The following is a 19836-nucleotide window of genomic DNA, read 5'->3' as shown; positions in this document are numbered from 1 at the left end:
TGTCCTGTTTTCCTGCCCTTGAGATTGTCTGCACCTGTCCTTATGTGTCACATCTGAGTTCAGTGATCCTTACCTACCTGGTGTATTTAGTCTCATCTCTTTGTATCTTGTAAGTTTGTCTGTTTAGTTCTGCTCTCGCTTGATGTCTCCTGTTCTGTTTTGTTGCCTAAATTGCCATTTCTTACTGTGTTATTTTTGCCTACCTGCCTACTGAGTGTAAGTCTGTTTTTTATTTTATATAATTCCAGCATTTATACTACTATATCCACATTTATTACTTTTTGCTTGAAAACACATTTACTCTGCTACGGATACCCAGATGATCCACCCTACTCCAGAGTTTTAGAGCCTCTCTAGAACTGAGGAGTTTGGAAATGCTGCTTGTATTGATTCAGTTTGAAAACTGTGCAGTATTTTAGTCTGGACGAGCAGAAATGGAGATGTTTGGAAGCGATGACATAGACATTCACAACTGTTTGCTGATTGGGTCTTTTCGGTTACAATGTAACCTGACTCATCAGGCTCCTATCAAATTAATTCTTTGTCTCTGCATGTTGATGCTGTGATACGCTGGTGACCTGTCCAGGATGTGCCTCACCTCTGCCTCCTATACAGACAGACATCCTTTGTTAAGAGGCAACTGAATGGGTGAAAACCTTGGCTGAGTTCAGAATTGCTCTCTTGTTGTTGTGGGTGTGACAGAGAGTTATGAGGAAAGATGCAGTACACACAGTCTCTGTCAAGTCCAAGGTAATAACTATACAAATATCATATTAAATCCTTTGAGAGCTTTTTTTTTTTTTCCAAATCATATGGGACACCACTGGTTAGGATTCTTTGCTCTGGCACAGAGATACAGCTGAACAGAGATAGATGCTGACTTTGATGGTGTGTAATAACTACAGTCATGTAGGTTTGCCTCAATTATTGTATATAAAGTTGTACAACATGTCTCCACGTCCTCCCACTGTGCAAGCCAAAATATCCTTAATTTAGGCACTGCCATCTTGCTTTGGTGATGACATGTGGAGTTTGTATAGTGGAGCCGCGGAATCGAAGTCCCACCAATACACCCACTCGACCACTCACAAGTCAGTCTCAGCTGTCAATCATGATATTTCCCCCCATTATTATAATGAAATGAGCAATTGAAGTCAAATGAACACAGAAGTGATAAGAACTACCTAAAATGACAGAAACCATCTTTGGAAACGAATTGTCGTGTAATTTTAGATTGGCCCATGTTCCATCTGCTTACATGGTGGATGCAGCGTTTATGACCTATACTGCAGCCAGTCCGCCACCAAAGTTGCTGTTTAAATGTCTTTGAATCCATGTAGCGATGTTTGAATATACAGTAGTAGATTTAAACCTAGTTGCAAATAGAGGATAAGTCTATGCTTAAATTCAAAATGTTGTATTTATAGTGCAGTTGTAATGGAAAACAAAAAGGTCCCTATATCTCTCCAATTAACACGCCTGGAGATAACCAGGCATGCAATATATTCATGCACTATTACAATTAGCAAAACTTTCAACAGCATTCAAACCACTGTAGCACCAAACGGTGTAAAATGGTTCAGAATGGAATGAGGGGGACGTATAAGGAAACAATCCCACAAAGCCAACCCAGTTAATTATCTAATTCATTTATTAAACACATGGAAAATTAGGCCATTAGTAAAATAAATACAAATTAATCAGCTTGGTGTTTTTCTCCTGCAGCCTGCAAAAGTCAATTTCCTGATTTATTGCTATGTGCTTGAGGGAAATAACACTGATCCACTTCATTGCATTATAGCGATTTTAAAGCACATTTGCTGAATCCGAGGTAAAGCAGAATTTGTTCATCTGCAATTAAATCAGAGTAATGATGTGATTTCCCCCCCTTTTTACACATACTAACGTATGCAACCTGTTTTATAGGCTATAACTTTTATAATGTCTATTAACCCACGACTAACAGTTAATCACATGTTCTCATTTTATAATTTAATCTATTTATCATGTAATCACATTCCAGCTTATATTATGGTACATGTTAAGTGGAGTGCATTTATACAGCACTTTTCTAGTCTTAACAACCACTTAAAGCACTTTATAGAAAGAGGCACAATCACCCTTTCCCACACACATTCATACAGAGCTTTGATATGCCGCCTCTGTCTATCACACACCATTCACATGCTCCACTTCCTGAGCCACAGCAGATTTATGACATTAAGTTTTGTCACTTAATCGCTCATAGGCATGCTCCCACATTCAGGTACAGATTTCCTTCATTTTCCCGAACGATCTGACAACTTTCAATCTTTGAACATATTTGTTTTATAGCAAAGTGTGCCGTGACCTCCGGACCACACTCACACACTCCCCCTCTCACACAGATAAAGCAAACCAATCAAAAAGCCCTTCGACTGTGTGCTGTCAGTGCACCGTGTGTTAAGTGGTGCCGTGTAATGATGACAGCAAAGCTCAGTAGATTTGCTGTTCAAGTTTCCTTCCACGCTTCTGAGCGTCAAAGGTCCTTGTCAATTTTCAAAGAGAATGTGCGTTTTCTTGCCTGAAAGTCAGGACCAAGGTAAAAGAAACACTCCTGGTGCACAAGGGTGAGGTGCCATCAATGATATTGTATATTCAAACAAATAACTCTGCCCATGGAAACAGAAATGCACTCAGTCATTCAAGGAGAAAGTTGAACATAAATCATACTGAAATGAACTCGAAGCACTGATCATCTGCTTATGACAGAGGAGATGAGTCACAGCACCGGCAATGAAGGATCAACGTAGCACCGTCATCACTCAGATCAGAGCGGAGCAGCACTTCTACCTGAGAGACACTTTACTCCTCACGTGTGGTTGTGTTGATTGCTGAGCCGGACTCCAGTGTCAATCCATGACCACTTCAGGGACCAGGAGAAAGCTGAGGTCTAATAGTTGGATGCTCTCTGGCCACACTTTGGGCCTTAACCTTGTCTCCTTTATCATCCATCCATGGGAGCATCCTGTGGACAGACACTCACTTGGCCCTGCTGGAATCATCACAAATCCTAAGATATTATTCAACTATTACATCATTACGATTGTTAAATGCTTTCATTTTGTTTTATAACGTGAGTCTTTATGATCCTGTCTATGTCTTGTTGAGGGATGATGTTTTTTTGGCCCCTCTGATCTCTAGCTGGATCTTTTTGTTGTCTAGTTGTGTTGGTTTCCTTTCTTGTGTCTCTTGCTTTCTTCCACCAGATGCAGACTGTTACCATACAATGTGACCATCAGAAATCAGAATCAGAAATACTTTATTGATCCCAGGGGGAAATTGTGTAAAAGATAAATCAAACATGTGACCTATATACAAATTAGTCCAATAACATATGATTGAGGATGGGTCAGTTTCCTCAGAGAAATGTACTGTATATCAAAAGTGCAGCATGTCTGCATGATCAGAGAGTGATGAACAGAAGTAATAAAGAAAGTGTGTATTATTATAGATGGAATGCATCTTAAATGCATATACATATCACTTATATACTCACGCCCAGTTAATTGTAGTTGAATCACTTACTGGGGGTTAAAATTGTAGCCTCATGTTTAGGTTCCATGAATAAGATGTTTCACACTGAAGATAACTGCAGGCTGGTTCCATCTACTAAGGCATGGCTTTCATTATACATGCACAGTGGTTGTCTGCTTTTGGAGAAAACACAGCCCCCCAGAAGAAGAGCGGCAGACCTAATCTGATCATCTGACAGACAGGCAGAGACTGTTCATTTAAAAATGTAATGTCAGATTTTAGGCAAGTTCTTCTCATGTTAGAACAAAAGAGCACATCATAAGTACTGTTTTGGATTTATTTAATGAAAAGGATAATTTCATGAATTTTGTTTTACTGTGACAGCAGGTTACCTGACCCTCTCATGGCCCATCGCCAGAGGAGGCAAACAGCACCACTAATTCATTCATCTAAATAATAGTGTGAGCTGGTGAGCCCTATAAAAAGACCCCCCCGATTCACACCGATTTTTTTTTCAACATTAAATGAAAACATCTGTTCTTTTTGTACCAATCTTGCCCCCCTGCTATTTCTCTTATACATTGACTTTATTGTGCTATAAATTTTACTGCAGCCTATATGAGATTTTGGTATATGATGTTTCGGCTGTGGCTCAGGAGGTAGAGCGGGTCATCCACTAAACAGAAGGCAGGCTGTTCGATCCCAGTCTCCCCCACTCCCACTCCATGTGCCAAAGTGTCGTTGAGCGAGATACTGAACCCCAGATTTCACTTGACGGCTGTGCTGACAGTGTGTGAGTGACGTATGATAGAGTAAGTGCTGCACATAGATGCACTGTATGCACTGTGTGTCTGTGTGAATGGTAAAACTGCACTGTACCAAGTTTTTAGAAGTCATCAAGACTAGAAAGGCGTAACATACAGACCATTAACCATTCTGGTGATATGTTCATTTATCTGCATCTCTTTATGTTCATTGGTGAAGAAAATGACCCATATTATACTTTCTTTTTTCTTTTTCTTTCCTATCATGTGTCATAACCTTTTTGCATGTGTAAGGGTGTCCTCCTCTCCCATAGAAATCACTGCTCCTAAAGTGCCTGAAACCACTTGTTTGCATTCCAGGCTTTTTTAATCATAAAGCATAAAGTCACCAAGGTAACATGGTATATGTCTGCCCACTTGCTAGTTTGACTCCATTGGTGCAGCAGAACCGACACAAGGACGAGGTGGTTTTTTCACGTTGATCAGGAACCCTATGGGTAAGGGTAAGACATTTCTGACGATCTAATGATCCACGGGCCACGACCTATCAGCATGCTTTTTCGGCCAAGAGCTAAAAAAGAGGGTGTCAGTCAGACAGTGAAATAAGGTGGAGCAGCAGTGTATGGCATGACACATACATGTATACCCTGCAACAATTAACATATTGAACCTGAAAAATATGGGCACTTTAATAGCGAGCAAGAAGTGGGTTTGAATCAGTTTCCATACAGAGATACAGTCTTTACTGACACAGGTGCAAACTAAAATATTATGCATTGTATTATTATATATTTTGTTTTACTATACCTTGGTTTACAGTGCTCAAAAGAAGAGAAGAAAAGTTTCCTTTGGAGAAACCGCTGCAGACTGTCAGTTACAGACATGTAGTCGCACTGACTGATGCTGGAAGGGCACTGAAGCACAACAGGGGATGGTCCAACACGGCATTCACAGCTGACATGACTAGTGAGTCTTTGACAGATGAACAAGTGCACAGGGCTGCTCTCAGATCTGCACAGACATAAAGAGAACTCACTGGAATTTCAAACCCTACTTAAGACTACATAGCATTTTGTCCAGACTGCTGAATGATAGAGGTCCAAAAGCTTTTTCTGGCAAATATTACAACCAAACTTGCTACTATTTGCATTGAAAACATAAAAACACTTTCAATGACTGAATTCACTGGGTTACAACTAAAAACCAATGGGATGTTCCACTGGTTAATGTTGTAACAACTTGGTTAAATGTTTGAAAGGTCAAGAGTTGGCATGAAAAACAATTTGTTCACTTTATTAACATTTAGCACCAACAGCATGAGTTTTTGGTTGACACAGGGACACAGTGGTTTGCCACCTCAAAGAAAGAAGGTTCTGGGTTTGAAACTGACCCGTTTCTTACTGTGTGGAGTTTGCATGTTCTCCCGTGTCTGTGTGGGTTTTCTCGGGTAGTCCGGCTTCCTCCCATGCAGACCAAGGACATACAGGTTAGGTTCTAAATTGCCCATGGGTGTGAATGGTTGTTTGTCTGTATATGTCAGCCCTGTGATACACTGATGAACTGTCCAGAGTGCCTCTCACCCTATGTCAGCTGGGTGACCCTCAAAGGATAACCAGTATAAATACTGGATGGATAGACATTACATGCCCCAGTGTGATAGAACTGAAAGGCAACTGGTTTATCCATGTATGCTTGCTTATGCAGCAGCATAACATTCAACAACTGCCATCAATTTGCTCAAAAACAAACAATGGAAAAGGGTGATATAAGAATACAGTTTGTCATGTTGGTTGAAAGGAGTCTGTAGGACCCCGTTGGGAATATGTCACAAGGGTCAGATGTCCAGAATTTCAAGCAATGATGAAAAGTCTGTCTCCCGTGAGCTGCCAAAATAAATGGCTGTACAAACAGTGTGTGTACTGCGTCATCCCCTACAGACAGAGAAAAGTGAGCGGTGCAGCCAAACACAATACCCCCCACCCCACCCATGTGCTTCACTCTGCCACGAGGGCAGAATCTGCTTTATTGCTTCAGGGCACAGATTATTGCTTTATAGCAAAAAAACAGGAAAAGCCACTTAGTGCAGCTGAACACAAGCAATGCATTTTTCTCAGTGAAAAGTGGAAAACAAATGCCAATGAGGAAAAGTCTCATCTTCTTCTCTACAACAGCGAGATGTCTATTTACCTGAGAGTGTTCAATACAATAACGCTGCTATATGGCAGTAGACTCCACTGTGGACTTGTATTTACAAACGTTACAAGGGCTGACAATGATGTACTGATGCTTAAAAGTGTGATACATCATCTTTAAAATGGAAATGTGTTTTGAACAGCCACATTCTCAGGTTTTTTGTGGCATATGTATTTAATCCTTACCACAGTTGATGGTATATGACTGATTCTCCCTTCTTTATTTCAGGTTATTATTGACTGGAATTAATGGGTCCAGTCTCCTTGTGCCCATATACAAGGAGACCAGACGATTGGTGTGATGAATGGATGAGATCCTGGACACCTACACACTCCAGTGTGCTTGATCTTTCACGGAGTGATAAATAGAGAGACTCACAGATTCCTGGCACTGCAAACACTCAGCCCACCAGTTTTCGAGAAAGTGAGGAGATGCTTTTCTGTAATAAGGTGCTACACACATGCACACACAAACACACACAAACTCTCTGTGTGTCAGGGATCCGCGTCTTCCTGATGAATGAGCCAAAGGAAAGCAAGAGAGGCTTTTGCAGGAAAGATTTGTTTAACAATACTTCATTGAAAATGTTTGCGCTTGGAAAATGGTGAATGAATGTGTCTCAGGTAAACTTGAGCCACCAGAGAATATCACTTCTGAAGGATGTGAGCACAATGATTTTTATCCGCGCTAGCAGCATGGCTCTAGGGATGGCGATATTGTTCAATCCACCACTTTCGTCCAGACCGAAAGATCTCATTAGGTATTGGTCGAATATTTTTACATATTAATTGCAAAATCAATTCCTTTTATGACGAAATGAGGTTGATGCTTGTTATTTTACTGCAAGAATTGGAATGACATTTCTATACAGATGTGTCTACACAATTGATTGTAAATAAAAGGTGGACAATGTGTCACCACTTTCTCCTGATGTACAAAAATGAAGCCAAAATATTCCAGATACAGGTGCTGCCATCTTTCACTTTTAACATAATTTGGAGCCAAACTCAGTGCAGGAGTGATGATGTTGTGGAGTGTCAGTATCAAAATCCCACTGATACACAAACTCGACCAATCTCAAGCCAATCTCAGCTGCCAATAAAAAATGAACACTTAAACATACATCAGTGTGATAAGTGTGAGAGAATTTTTGACCATCCTCATACAGTAAATCTGTTCACCATGAGAACAGCCCGACTCCTTCCACAAATACTCCCTTCTCTTTCCAAGCAGTACCCGAGGTCAGGTTATAGTTAAAGGGCCAACCAACAGTACATTGTAGTATCTACGCTCATGGACTTTTATATCTGATTCAGATGCCCAGACAGAGAGGCACCAACTCCAATTCTTTTGCGTATTACATCAGTGGCTAGACGTAAAGGTTAGGTATGCATGCTTTTGTGAATGTGGTGTTTCATCAGCTTCCAGGAAACTCCCATCACAATAAGTACTACCTAAAAATGACAGAAAGAATCCTTGAGAATATTTTACTCAATATATGCTTTTGAGTTTTTTGGTCCATACCCCCATCCAGTGAGAGGCTGGGTTTAGGCTGTCACAGGCTGTCATGTGTTCCATCTTTATACACAGTCTATGGTCTGGACCCTGATCACTATGTATTCTAATGACTTTGGTGATACAGCGACTTTTCCTTGAGCACTGCTCCCACATATCCAGTGAATGTCTACCAGATTGATACAACCTTTTGCATGACTTTCATAGTTACCAGAGTATGAATCCCAATGACTACTGTGATCACCTCTATCAACCTCATGGTATAACTGAGTGAAATGTAGAATGCCATTACAGAGGCTCACAGCCCCATCAGGATGAGCTGTAGTCAGTTTGTTCTGTTTGACACAATAATCACATCAAATTGTTATCTGTCCAATATTGGCAGATGACAATATACAAGCCTGAGAAGATCAATTCACATTCCCATCAGCCTCACCTTTGTGTTGAGTGGCAATTTTTAAATGTAACTATGCCGGCATGCTAAGGTAGGAGGATGAGCACAACAAACATTACACCTTTTAAACGTCAGCATGTAATCATTGTTATCGTGGGCATGTTAGCATGCTGATGTTAGCATTAAGCTCTAAGATGGAATCTGGAAATGGTAACTGGTCTGTATTTATATAGTGCTTTTCTAGTCTTATCGACCACTCAAAGCACTTTACGGCACGAGTCACATTCAACCGTGTACAGTGCTTTTTCTCTCATACAACACTCTCACACTTTCGGCACATCTGGCAGGGGCAATTTGTTTTTTTTTAGTACATTGCCCAAGGACACTTAACAATGCAGACAGGAGGTGCTGGGGATCGAACCACAGACCTCCTGAGCCACACAGCTGCTCCACAAAGCATCACAGTGCCAAGACACAGTTTCACAAAGCCGTTACCATGGAATGACTGTCTTGTTACAACTTACCTCTCATTGCTTGGCATGACAGCGGAGACATATACATGTTCTTTAAATACCTAAATGGATATTGCTACTGCCATGTATGAATATGATCAAATAGATGGACTTACACTGAAATGAGTTTGAGATTGCTTCAACACATTTTAAATTTTTTCTCTTAGCTAAAATAAAACACATTTTATATATAATTTAGCATTCTGAACATCATGAATGTGTAACTGAAGAGGTGAGGCTGCCGTGTTTCCATCTCACAGTCCTGCCAGCGACAGCACATTTACAACTAATGCTCTCTGATGAGATGCTGAAATCAATCTTGATATTTCCACATGAAATATGAATCCCACAGACACACACAGACACACACAGACACACACTCACAGACACAACATCTCTTTCTCTCCTCTTTATTGGCCCAAGACATTTACGGCCCCTATAAACCACCTTCTAAGCTCCTGTATAAAAGGTCAATATCATATTAGATAATAAGAGGCTATCGCGCCTACATGTCCCATAAATGTGCAGTATTTTACACATGTGCATCTGAATATATTAGATTTCTACCTTTCACATTTCCCTTCGACAGTCTTGATCTGCTGCTTCTTTGGTCATATTTTGACTCTTTCTCACAGTTTCTCATTTGCTCTGTCAATTACATTACTTATCCACCAAGATGTTCTGTGATTTTACTTTACATTTCTCATAAATAATCACCTATGCGTTCCCATCGCTCTCTGTCGTCTTCTCTGTTTCAGATGCAGCATACATACTCATTAAAGGGTTTATCTGCCAGAGACTGCTGATGCTCAACACTGTGGTGTCGAAAAACGAGGTCACTTTGGTGTTGAGATCTGGCTGGTGAAGAACGGGGGGAATATAGTCTTTGTAATGAAGCCAGAATAAATTTAGGCAATTGGGAATCTGGAAGAAGCCTCAGATGCCACAATGCCCTGGGGTACTATTCTTTAGGTGTGCTAGTGTAACCGATAGCGACCATGAATGTCTTTGGAGGAGAGCTCCGCTTATTCTGACTAAACAGCATTTCCCACACAATTAATTCAATATATGGTGGTACAGATTCCAACAGATTCCAAGTGACAGCTACACCGACTAAATGTTGAAAGGTTACTGCATTGATGATACAGACGATAGCGCTCACAGTAGCACCCAGTAGCTCATGGTAGCACACTGTACTGCGACAGCAAGAGTGAGCCTTTGGTAAATAGCGCTGCAAACGCCAAGTTAGAAATCTCAAAGTGAGAAGTGTAAAGATTTTTTGCATCAAATTGAAACTGTGGCAGGACAGATTTGAATAAAGCTGGCTGCTTCAGTCTAGATAATTAATGGGAAACACTAGAAAATCCTCCAGTCATTTGTGTACATATGTGGAGCCCCAACACAAATGAAACAACACAACTAAATCAGCAAATGACACCATAACAAGCTAGATAATGACAGAGAGGTTAACTTACAAAAACGCGAATGAACAAAATGTACTTACCTCTCCCATAGAGTACAACAATAGAAAGGGGAGAGGTGAAGCGAAATTTGATGTAGGGGTACAGAACTTAATCAAACTTTCCACATGTTGCCAACGCAGGCCTAGACATGCCAGGGAATAGCTGTGTACAAAGATTTAGTTTTATTATATCAATAAAATAAAATATAAAAGAAATTATGCATAATGGACTCAGTGGCAATAATACTGCTGTATAATTGGCATTGCTACACCAGTAGTCTTCCAATTAGCTGATATCTAGAGGAATCTGCCAGAAAGCTCCTGTACAGAGAAATCATTACTTAACCTGTAGAGTTGTGGCCCAATTTGCCAACATTTCCAATCGACCTTACTCCCCCTTCTGCTTTCACCAGGAATGGTGTTTGTTTGAGCATATTAAATTCCTTCAGCTGACCATTTTAAGATTTTTGTATGGGAACAACTAACAGCTCTGGAATGGAGGCAATGTTCTGAGCTTTTTTTCTGCTGATGCTGCTGCTGCTGCTTTGTTGACCGTGAGCGGGGAAGCTGTATGTTCTCATGAAATAAATTAGTTTGAGATTTCACACCCTCGTGTGCTTTGTTGCATGGCAGCACAAACATTTCTGAGACAAGCAGCATGTCCATCTGTCCCTCTCCCCATACAAAGCCTGGCAGTTGCCTCAGTGTACACAACACGAAACTTGTATTCAGAAAGCTGAGCTGAAGTTAAGCCAAGCCACATTTTTTCCCCTTCAGATTCACTACTGAAGTCTACTTTCCTTTTTCTGGTTTCAGGCCTGATGCTAATCAACAGAGTAAGAAGTCTACACATTAAATTCTGGCTTAACCTTTTTTTTACACAGTAAGAAAAATGGCATTTAGATTTCTACGTCAGTTTCCTCTATTTTTTAGTTAAAAAATAAGGTTTTCACACAGACAGAATTTCTTTCAAAAAAGCAGCTACAGCTCTTTTCTTTGAGGTTTCAGTACAATTTACTTTATTCTGACACAACCACAGCATCCCGCTCAACATCTGTTGCCGCACACACACACACACACAACCACACACACACACACACACACACACACACACACACACACACACACACACACACACACACACACACACAAGACATTACTTTATTGCTGGGAAATAAATCCCCATGTGTATTGCAAATCGCATCACTATTATATTAGTATGCCACCATGAGTGGTTGAGGCAATTTGTAAATCACTCCTCATGGGTAATATACTGAGCATTGATAGGCTCCATTTGCACTCACTGTATTTATGACTATATCCTGTTTAAATGACACTATGAAGCCATAGTCTTATTTTAAAGCCAATTCTCCACTTGAAGAAAATGAAAGCACAAGGCGTCTTGTAGTTGCGAGATTTGTGACATGCCAAAGTGAAATATGTGTGTGATTATAGTTTATCTCGATTGCTTTTGTCATCATCACATCACAACACACACGCTGAAACAGAAGCACACAGCTTTTGACCTAAAAAAGACAAGAAAACATATCACAACATGAACTGCATTCGTTTCTCTCAAGATGATTATATTAGAGATGTAAACCTGCTGCTCTGCACCTGCACTTTCCGATCCAAAAGATATATTTTCTAATAAAGTTGTATTCATTTAAAAATTGTCTGTAGGTGTTTACATGTATGAACCGTGTTTGACGTTTAAGACCTGCAGTAATCACGTTGACTTGACACATGGTGATTCGACATGGTATAGCTTGGGCACTGTATTGCTACATTTTGTACTTTTTGTCCTACTTACATGCCTTTGTACTCTTTGATCCATGCTGGCAAAGATCAGCACAGAGGTGGCACCTTTTATAGGTGGATGAATGATTGCTGGTTGAAGATTTTTGCAAAGGAGCGTCACACAGGTGCATTAGAGATTCATACTTGAAATCTTGCAGGTTGAAAGACAGAAGTTTTTTCTGGAGATGAATGACATCTTAAGCAGAAGTATCTATTCTCAATACTGCATGCATCAGGGAGACGAGGCTGATGAGCCGTACAGAGAGTTAACAAGTTGACAGTTGTATTGTCATCACCAGATCTAAGCTGTCTTTGCAGAAAGGTGTATAATCGTTTCACCAAGTCACATTGGCCACATCATTCGTCTTCATGTGGAGTGCTGATATTGGACCAAAATATATCAAAACCTAATACCACCAAACCATTGTTGTGTCTTCTCTATGTCTCGAGGAAAGTCAGGCTGCATCCTCACTGTGACATTACCTTCCTCCAGTTGTTATCTATCTGGCTTCCTAACTCAACCTTGGACCCTTGGCTTACTACAATAAAAAATGAGGACTCACACGTGTGTCTTGAATTCTAAAACAGTGAGGATGTCTAACCCATACATGCAGGTCTGTTGGCCTTGCCAATATGTCTCTTCATCCATCACCTATCAGACTCTGCAAACAAATATGTTTTTGCAGAAAACAGACAGACGTTGCAAATTTAGTGAAAAAGCATCCCGGAGTAAATCATCAACACAGAGCATCTCTGAAATAATGATGACAATGCTGAAACCTTACACGCAACAGCTGGTGGACACAAACACAAACAAGCACTGATTCATGTAGAAGCCCAGGTGCAGATTGCAAGTTGAGCCTGTGAGTGAGTTCATATTCAGCAGTGGGCCAACATAATCCTATACATATGATATAACAAATATATGCAGTTCTATCTTTAAACCAGATCTATTGTTCTTTTCTATACAATCCTCATAGAGCTTCATATACAAGGAATATCCTCCAGTAATTCTTTTGGTATTAGTACCTGAAACATTTCCCACTGTGCACAAATCCACTGATATTGATGCCGGGGTTTTTTCCAGCTCTGTGTGTTATTGACTCGATATTAATATTTCATTTCACATTATTCTTTCCAAGGAAAGATGCCTCACTGAGGATTAGTTTTCTGTTCTACACAATACATGAACATCTCATCATCACTTAGGGAAACTTGTTTCCAATGTGCTTCCTGAAACAATATTGGCTTTATCTTCAGACACCAGATTTCTTGGGGGATATATTTTCCGGGCCAAACACTGTATTTTGGATGGTGATCCTTCCTTGGTCGGCCGCCTGTCATGCTTTTCCACCTCAGACTCCATCTTTCACCACTTCAGGCATAAGGGCAGCCCCATGAAGGAGCTGCCAGTGAACCAGCCTGTTCTTGAGAATCAGCGTCCCCCTCTCCACCATCTTCACAGCCTCTTTCAGCCGCTCCCTGGTGTCCTTCAGGGTCCTCGTTCTCACCCCTCCAACGTCTCCTCCTTTTTCCTCCTGACCTCGCTGAGCCGCAGCTCCTCACTCTGTGTCAGTCATTTGCATCCACCTCGGCCTCATTGACTCATATTGATTGTCATGAAGCCCTTCGTGATTTAAGATTTTTGTCCTGTAGATGACCTTGCAATAAGAGGATGTAACTAGCTGTAACTAAAAGATTAAACTAGAAACATTCATAAGACTGCATACTTCTTCCGAGGCCCACCAGGCCCCTTATGAAAACACATTTAAATTCATTAGATCCGGATCTGAAACACACTCATAAATATCAGTCCCCTAAACATATCAGATTTTTTTTTCAAGATCCATGAATTATTATATGAAAAATCAATGAAAATGTTGAAAAACACCATATCTCAGGATTTTAAAAGAAAGGGAAAAAAAGTCCTGGATCTGCCCCTGATCTGGATCAAAATTTTGCATAAACAAACAATTACCCTCCTTCCTTGAAGGGGGGGTAATACAATCTTACAAATGATAAGTTGAATTCATACGCAATAAAACTCACCTTTGCACACTTTCATTTATGCAGGGTTTTCCTGTCACATGTGCAGTTGGTCTGGTATGACCAGTAGCTTACTGTAAAGTAACTAATATTAGCAAATGTAGTTACTGAGTCAGTTTGCTGACTCTTCTCCATTATCCCTACTAAGTGTCTCTTGTAGCCACTGCTCTTCAAATGTTGTATTGTCCTAATGTAAAGACAATATGTCTCTTCATCCACTGGTATTATATTCGTGTTTTCTTTGTACAGCTACAAAATACAGGCCATTTTTATTGACAACAACTGTGACAGCTACATCTGAAAAATCTACCTTTAATTTTCTGATAATATTTTTCAACCCTCTCTCAAATTGAATTGTATGTTTTTTGCTTATAACATATATTGACAGAGCTTAGACCTGCCATACCTATATCCACTGGTAGTATGTAAGAAAGTACATTTACTTAGTTACTGTAATGGAGAACATTGTTCATGCGTCTGTACTTCACATAAGTATATCTATTTTCAGGTACTTTTCACATTCACATTTACATTTATTTTCAGAGAGCATTGCATTGCATGTTCATTGCTTTTTTTTAAGCAACCAATAGTTAGAGGGGAGTTGGTTCACCGATCCAATCAGAGTGGTTAGGTATCATTAGACCCCGCCTCCTGCAGCAGCATCACTGGTGTAGAAGAAACTTAAAATAGATTCAGAAAAGGCCACTGCCAAGACTCAGCCATTAATTAATGACAATACAAGTGTGTAGCATCATCTTCAGCATTGTTTATTATAGTCTGTAATATCCTCGTGTTAAACAGATTATACAGTAGGCACAGTTAATCATGTTGACCATTGGCAATACCCTACTCTCTGCAAGTACTTTTACTTTTAATACTTTATCTAAAAGCAAGAACTTACTTTTACTCAAGTAGAAATGTATTTGAGTAATTGAGTCAATTTTTGTCTTAGGTTTAGGGGTTAGGGGGTTAGGGGTTATTTGTACTTATTTGAGTTCTTCCTCAACCATTTCATATTTATGTGTCAACATTTATTGAAGAAGGACATGGAGGTTAAAATACATACTCCAATCTTTTATCTTTTATCTTTTTTATCTTGTAATCTCTTGGAATATACTGAACTTTTTGGTATTATATTTTATTATTCAATTTCTTTTAAATGTTTCAAATATATCTGTGTATCTTCTGTAGTTTATTCTGTCACTGTGGCAGCAGCAGTCAGCCACAGAGCTCTACCACCACCTAGTGCTTTATAGCAGACTTCCTATTTGAAAACTGGTGAGCCGGAAGATAAGCTCCACATACACATAGAGTAGAACAAATATTGTTTTTATATAGAGACGATTATAGAAAAACAAAACATTCTTATTTCTTAATCATTTCAGTGACGTGGTGGCACACTGCAGAAATGTTATCTAATATTTAATTGGGCCTTCTGATGAGACCCTATCAGATACTCCTCAGTCAAGACTGAAGACCAGATGTGACAGGGCCTTTGCTGTCAGGGCCCCCACTCTCTAGAATAGTTTACCTGAGGAAAGATTTATCTAGTTTTACAGAAATGGTATTTATTTGATTTTAGATTTTGTATTATATAATTTGCTGTCTTTGATTTAAAATTGTATTGTATACATTTTCTTCTTGACCTTGATGTTTTGTGTTCTTGTTCTTATTTATCCTCTTAGTGAAGCACTTTGTAAGGGCTGTTTTGATATTATGTTTTTAGGTGCTATGTAAATAAAGTTATTATTATTGTTGTTATTGTTATTCTTTTATTATTACTAGTAGTAGTAGTAGTAGTAGTAGCAGTAGTAGTAGTTTGGTTCAGTATATTTTGAACATTTTTAAAAGATAAAATAAAATGCAAGATATCAGCAACAAAAGTAGTAGAAATAATTGACCGTGATTGATCCAATCCGTGATTCCATTTTTTGTCCAAAAAAAGAAGTAAGAAGCAATCTACAGTCTATGGAAGCAATATGCAACATGATGATTATTATTATTATTATTAGTAGTAGTAGTAGTAGTAGTAGTAGTAGTAGTAGTAGTAGTATTAAGGTCATAATAATAATAATGATAATAATATATCATTATTATTATACATATATTAAATAGTGCCAGTGATAGTCATAGTGCAGGTGGGAATGTCCATAGAAAGCTAAAAAATTCATGAGTATTCAGAGAGGGACACCAAAACGTTTGCAAGTAATCAGAGTATCGACATAGAGTTTGTGAGGATGTCATTGATTAGCGACAAAGGAGGCCAGCTGGTAAACTAAGGGAAACCACAAGTGAAATGCCTTCACTGCCAAGCATAGTAAACAGGGTTCTTTTTGTTTTTGTTGTTGCCTGCACTCACTCAATTTCCACCACTTACTTTTGGCTGCAATCAACATTTCTTTGTTCCCATTTTTACAGACACAAAGCACTTAACTTTACCACAGAGTAGAGTGTGGAGCATCATTAAGGTGTCAGCGTGACAGCCACAGCAGCTGCTGTCAGGCTCAGCAGGTGGAAATAAAACAGATGATCTCTCAAATGGGTCGTGCAGATTAATCGTTTTGGCAGATCTCTCCCTGCACACTGGTATTCAACAACATTAGATTGAATTGTGGTGTGCTTTCGTAATTTCTGAAGAGGAGAGGAGTGCTTTGTCCTCAGGTAATGGAGCAGGATCAGTCAGCAAATGAGATAAAATGTTGCTCAAGGACACTTCAGCAAACCTTCTGCTAAAAAGATGATCTCATCAACCACGAGGAAACTTGGCCGGCTAATTTCTGATTGGAGCTAGAGAACACTGACAACTGAGGCTATTTACCTTGATGAGGAGGAAACATCCAACCTTGTCTAGCTAGCATGAATATGTCCTGTTTAACTAAATAAAAGCAGAGGGATAACACATTTATACCAGAATTAGCAGGTATACACAGGTTTTTTTAACACAGGTAAAAAAAGATTGACCTCGCCAGTAGAGTAGTTTGCTTTTCTGTTTTTTCCCCTGGTGCATAATGTTTGACGTCACGAATGCACCGGAATCTGAGAAGCTCTCTCATCTTGCTGCCTTTGCCAAATTTGCGTGTTCATCTAGGTGTCATGTTTCCATCACTGCCGATTGGAGCCAGAGACAATAAAAAACAGCAGTTATTTGACCCAGGAGTGAATACTTATTGAATCCATTTCCATTGCAGACAAAAGCCAAGATGCAGGTTTTTTGACCAGTGGGAAAGGGGCTTTAGATACTGATGTGTTTTTCTCCACAGCAGCAAATTCTAGATGCTTGATTCTGAATTACTTTGACAGTGTTGTTGATGTTGCTAACAGGAGCTTATTGAACTGGCTGGATATAAAATGTGACATGAAATAAAAGTGTTATTGGGAAAACACTATTACAAAACACAAATAGACTTTTACAAACTAGACACTAGACAAAGATGTTTGGATATATAGCACCATAAACACTAGTGAACTTGAATATTTCACCAGGTCCTTGCATGATTCCACCACCGTATGAGCAGTTGAAAGAAAAATAATAGGAAAAGAAAGGTCCTGAACCAGCTGAATGTTTGAAATCGGTTGAATATGCGGGAGGAGATAGCTACCGAAAAAGGGGCAGAAGTTATGTGACTGCTGATTCAGTATCAACACTATTGTTCTTCTCTTTCTTTATTATATCTCTTTTTCAGTCAGTAACAACTCCTGCATACTTCAGGCATTATGTTGTAAAGTTTCAAGTCTGTATGCATGATGCCAATACTCTTGAGGACTTCAGAAGTGAGCAGTGACTGGTACGTCATCCATTCATTCTCACACATCAGGTCAAATAGGCTCCTGTCCAGAGAAGAGAGGCCATTGGGCCTGAAGTTGTCAATGTATCTAACAATGTACTTTTTATCTGAGTCAAGGGCCCTGACTGCAACTTTGCGAATTATGTGATTTTCATTAATTCTTCAGATTTGTATTGCCATCTGTCTATGTCTGAACTGAACTTTGCCAAAAGGCCCCTGACAGTGTAAGCCCCGAAGCAGGTAGTTGGAAGTGATGCTGCAAAGGTGAATTATTTGAGCAGAAAGTTGACATAGACATTGTGAAAGGTATTTTGGAAGGAAAATGTACTTTTGAAAATGATTTGGAGAAAATAATATGTCATCAAAGCTGAACAGTTCTTGTCTTTGCAATATTTAACTTGAGCTCATCTTGCAGCAAATACAAGTTTGTGACTTGAATGAGGACAATGAAGAATACTAATCTTGAGAAAAGAATTGAGAGAAACTCCTTCCTGTAATTTCCGCGCTTTTGTTTTGACAAATTAGAATAGTCTGTGGTTTGGACACGTGGAATGTTTCCTTGAGGTTTGGCCACATTCCATTAGATGATGACAATGTCTTAACTATAATGTCCATTATTTATTTTCTACTACATCTTTGTACATCTTTATTCATCAAGTTTAAGTATCTTAAACATATCACTTCTTATCTATAGCCTCAATTTATCATTATTTTTTCTACTTACAATTTTTTGTTATTTAATTTTCAAAAGAATGAAAAAGTGCGTGTATAAATGTGCCAACTATGTGCACTACCTGATGGTCAGACAGGGAAGCCCATGCTGAGGGATGTTATGTCTGGAGAATTGGCCCTCCACCTCCACAGTGTTGCCATGGCTCTGTCTCTCGCCTTAGATGGAGTCCAAGCAGACATGTGCATGATAGGCAGGCGTGCGCCAAACACAATTCCCACATCTAAATATCCCACATGGCGTCTGAGGCCTTTCGCCCGCTGCTCCCTCAGTCTCCTCCTCCTTTATTTCCCCATCCTTCTCCATCGAGGTACACCAGAGGTAGATGGCCAGGGGCTCAAGCCCCTCTCCACCCGGGGAAGGTTAATCTCTGAGAGGAAAGTAAGGAACCCACTCCCGCTCCCATGATCACATCACCCCTATTCTCCAGAATCTCCACTGGCTCCCTGTCCCACAATGCATCCATACAAAGTCTGTCTCCTCACTCACGAAGCCCTCCATAACCAGGCCCCCTCCTACCTCACCGACCTGCTCCACCACCACACTCCATCCCGTTGGCTCCGCTCCTCTGATGCTAACCTCCTGTCTCATCCACTCAGAACCAAGCACCGGACCTGGGGTGACAGAGCCCTCTCCATAGCTGCCCCCTCCCTCTGTCACTCTCTCCCCAAACCCCTCTGAGAAGCACCATTCTTACAATGTTCAAATCACAGATCAAAACTCACCTTTTCAGAACTGCTTTCAATATGTGATGTATGTTGCGTGTACTATGTTTTTAGTGTGTAGGTTTTTATGTTAATTTTAACGTTTGTAAAGTGTTTTGAGTACTATGAAAAGTGCTCTATAAATAAAATGTATCATTATTATTATTAAGAAAGAGGTCAAACTATTTCAGTAAGTCATTAAGGCTGGAGGGGATCCTGAAGTTCACTCCTCCAACAAAAAGATAATAAAGACTATTCACAAGACACCCACACAAAAACTAAAATCTTTTTTATTGTTAAATGCAATGATCCCAGAATGTCTACTGGGTTTCTCCAGTTAGTGATTTCTGAATTTGTAAGGTCTACTATCATTCAGGTTTCCCACACCTTCTGAAACATCAAATTCAATGACTTT

This window comes from Hippoglossus stenolepis, chromosome 10 (assembly GCF_022539355.2).
Source record: "Hippoglossus stenolepis isolate QCI-W04-F060 chromosome 10, HSTE1.2, whole genome shotgun sequence".
Taxonomy (NCBI): domain Eukaryota; kingdom Metazoa; phylum Chordata; class Actinopteri; order Pleuronectiformes; family Pleuronectidae; genus Hippoglossus; species Hippoglossus stenolepis.
The sequence above is the reverse complement of the archived record's forward strand: the minus strand, read 5'-3'. Positions refer to the sequence as shown.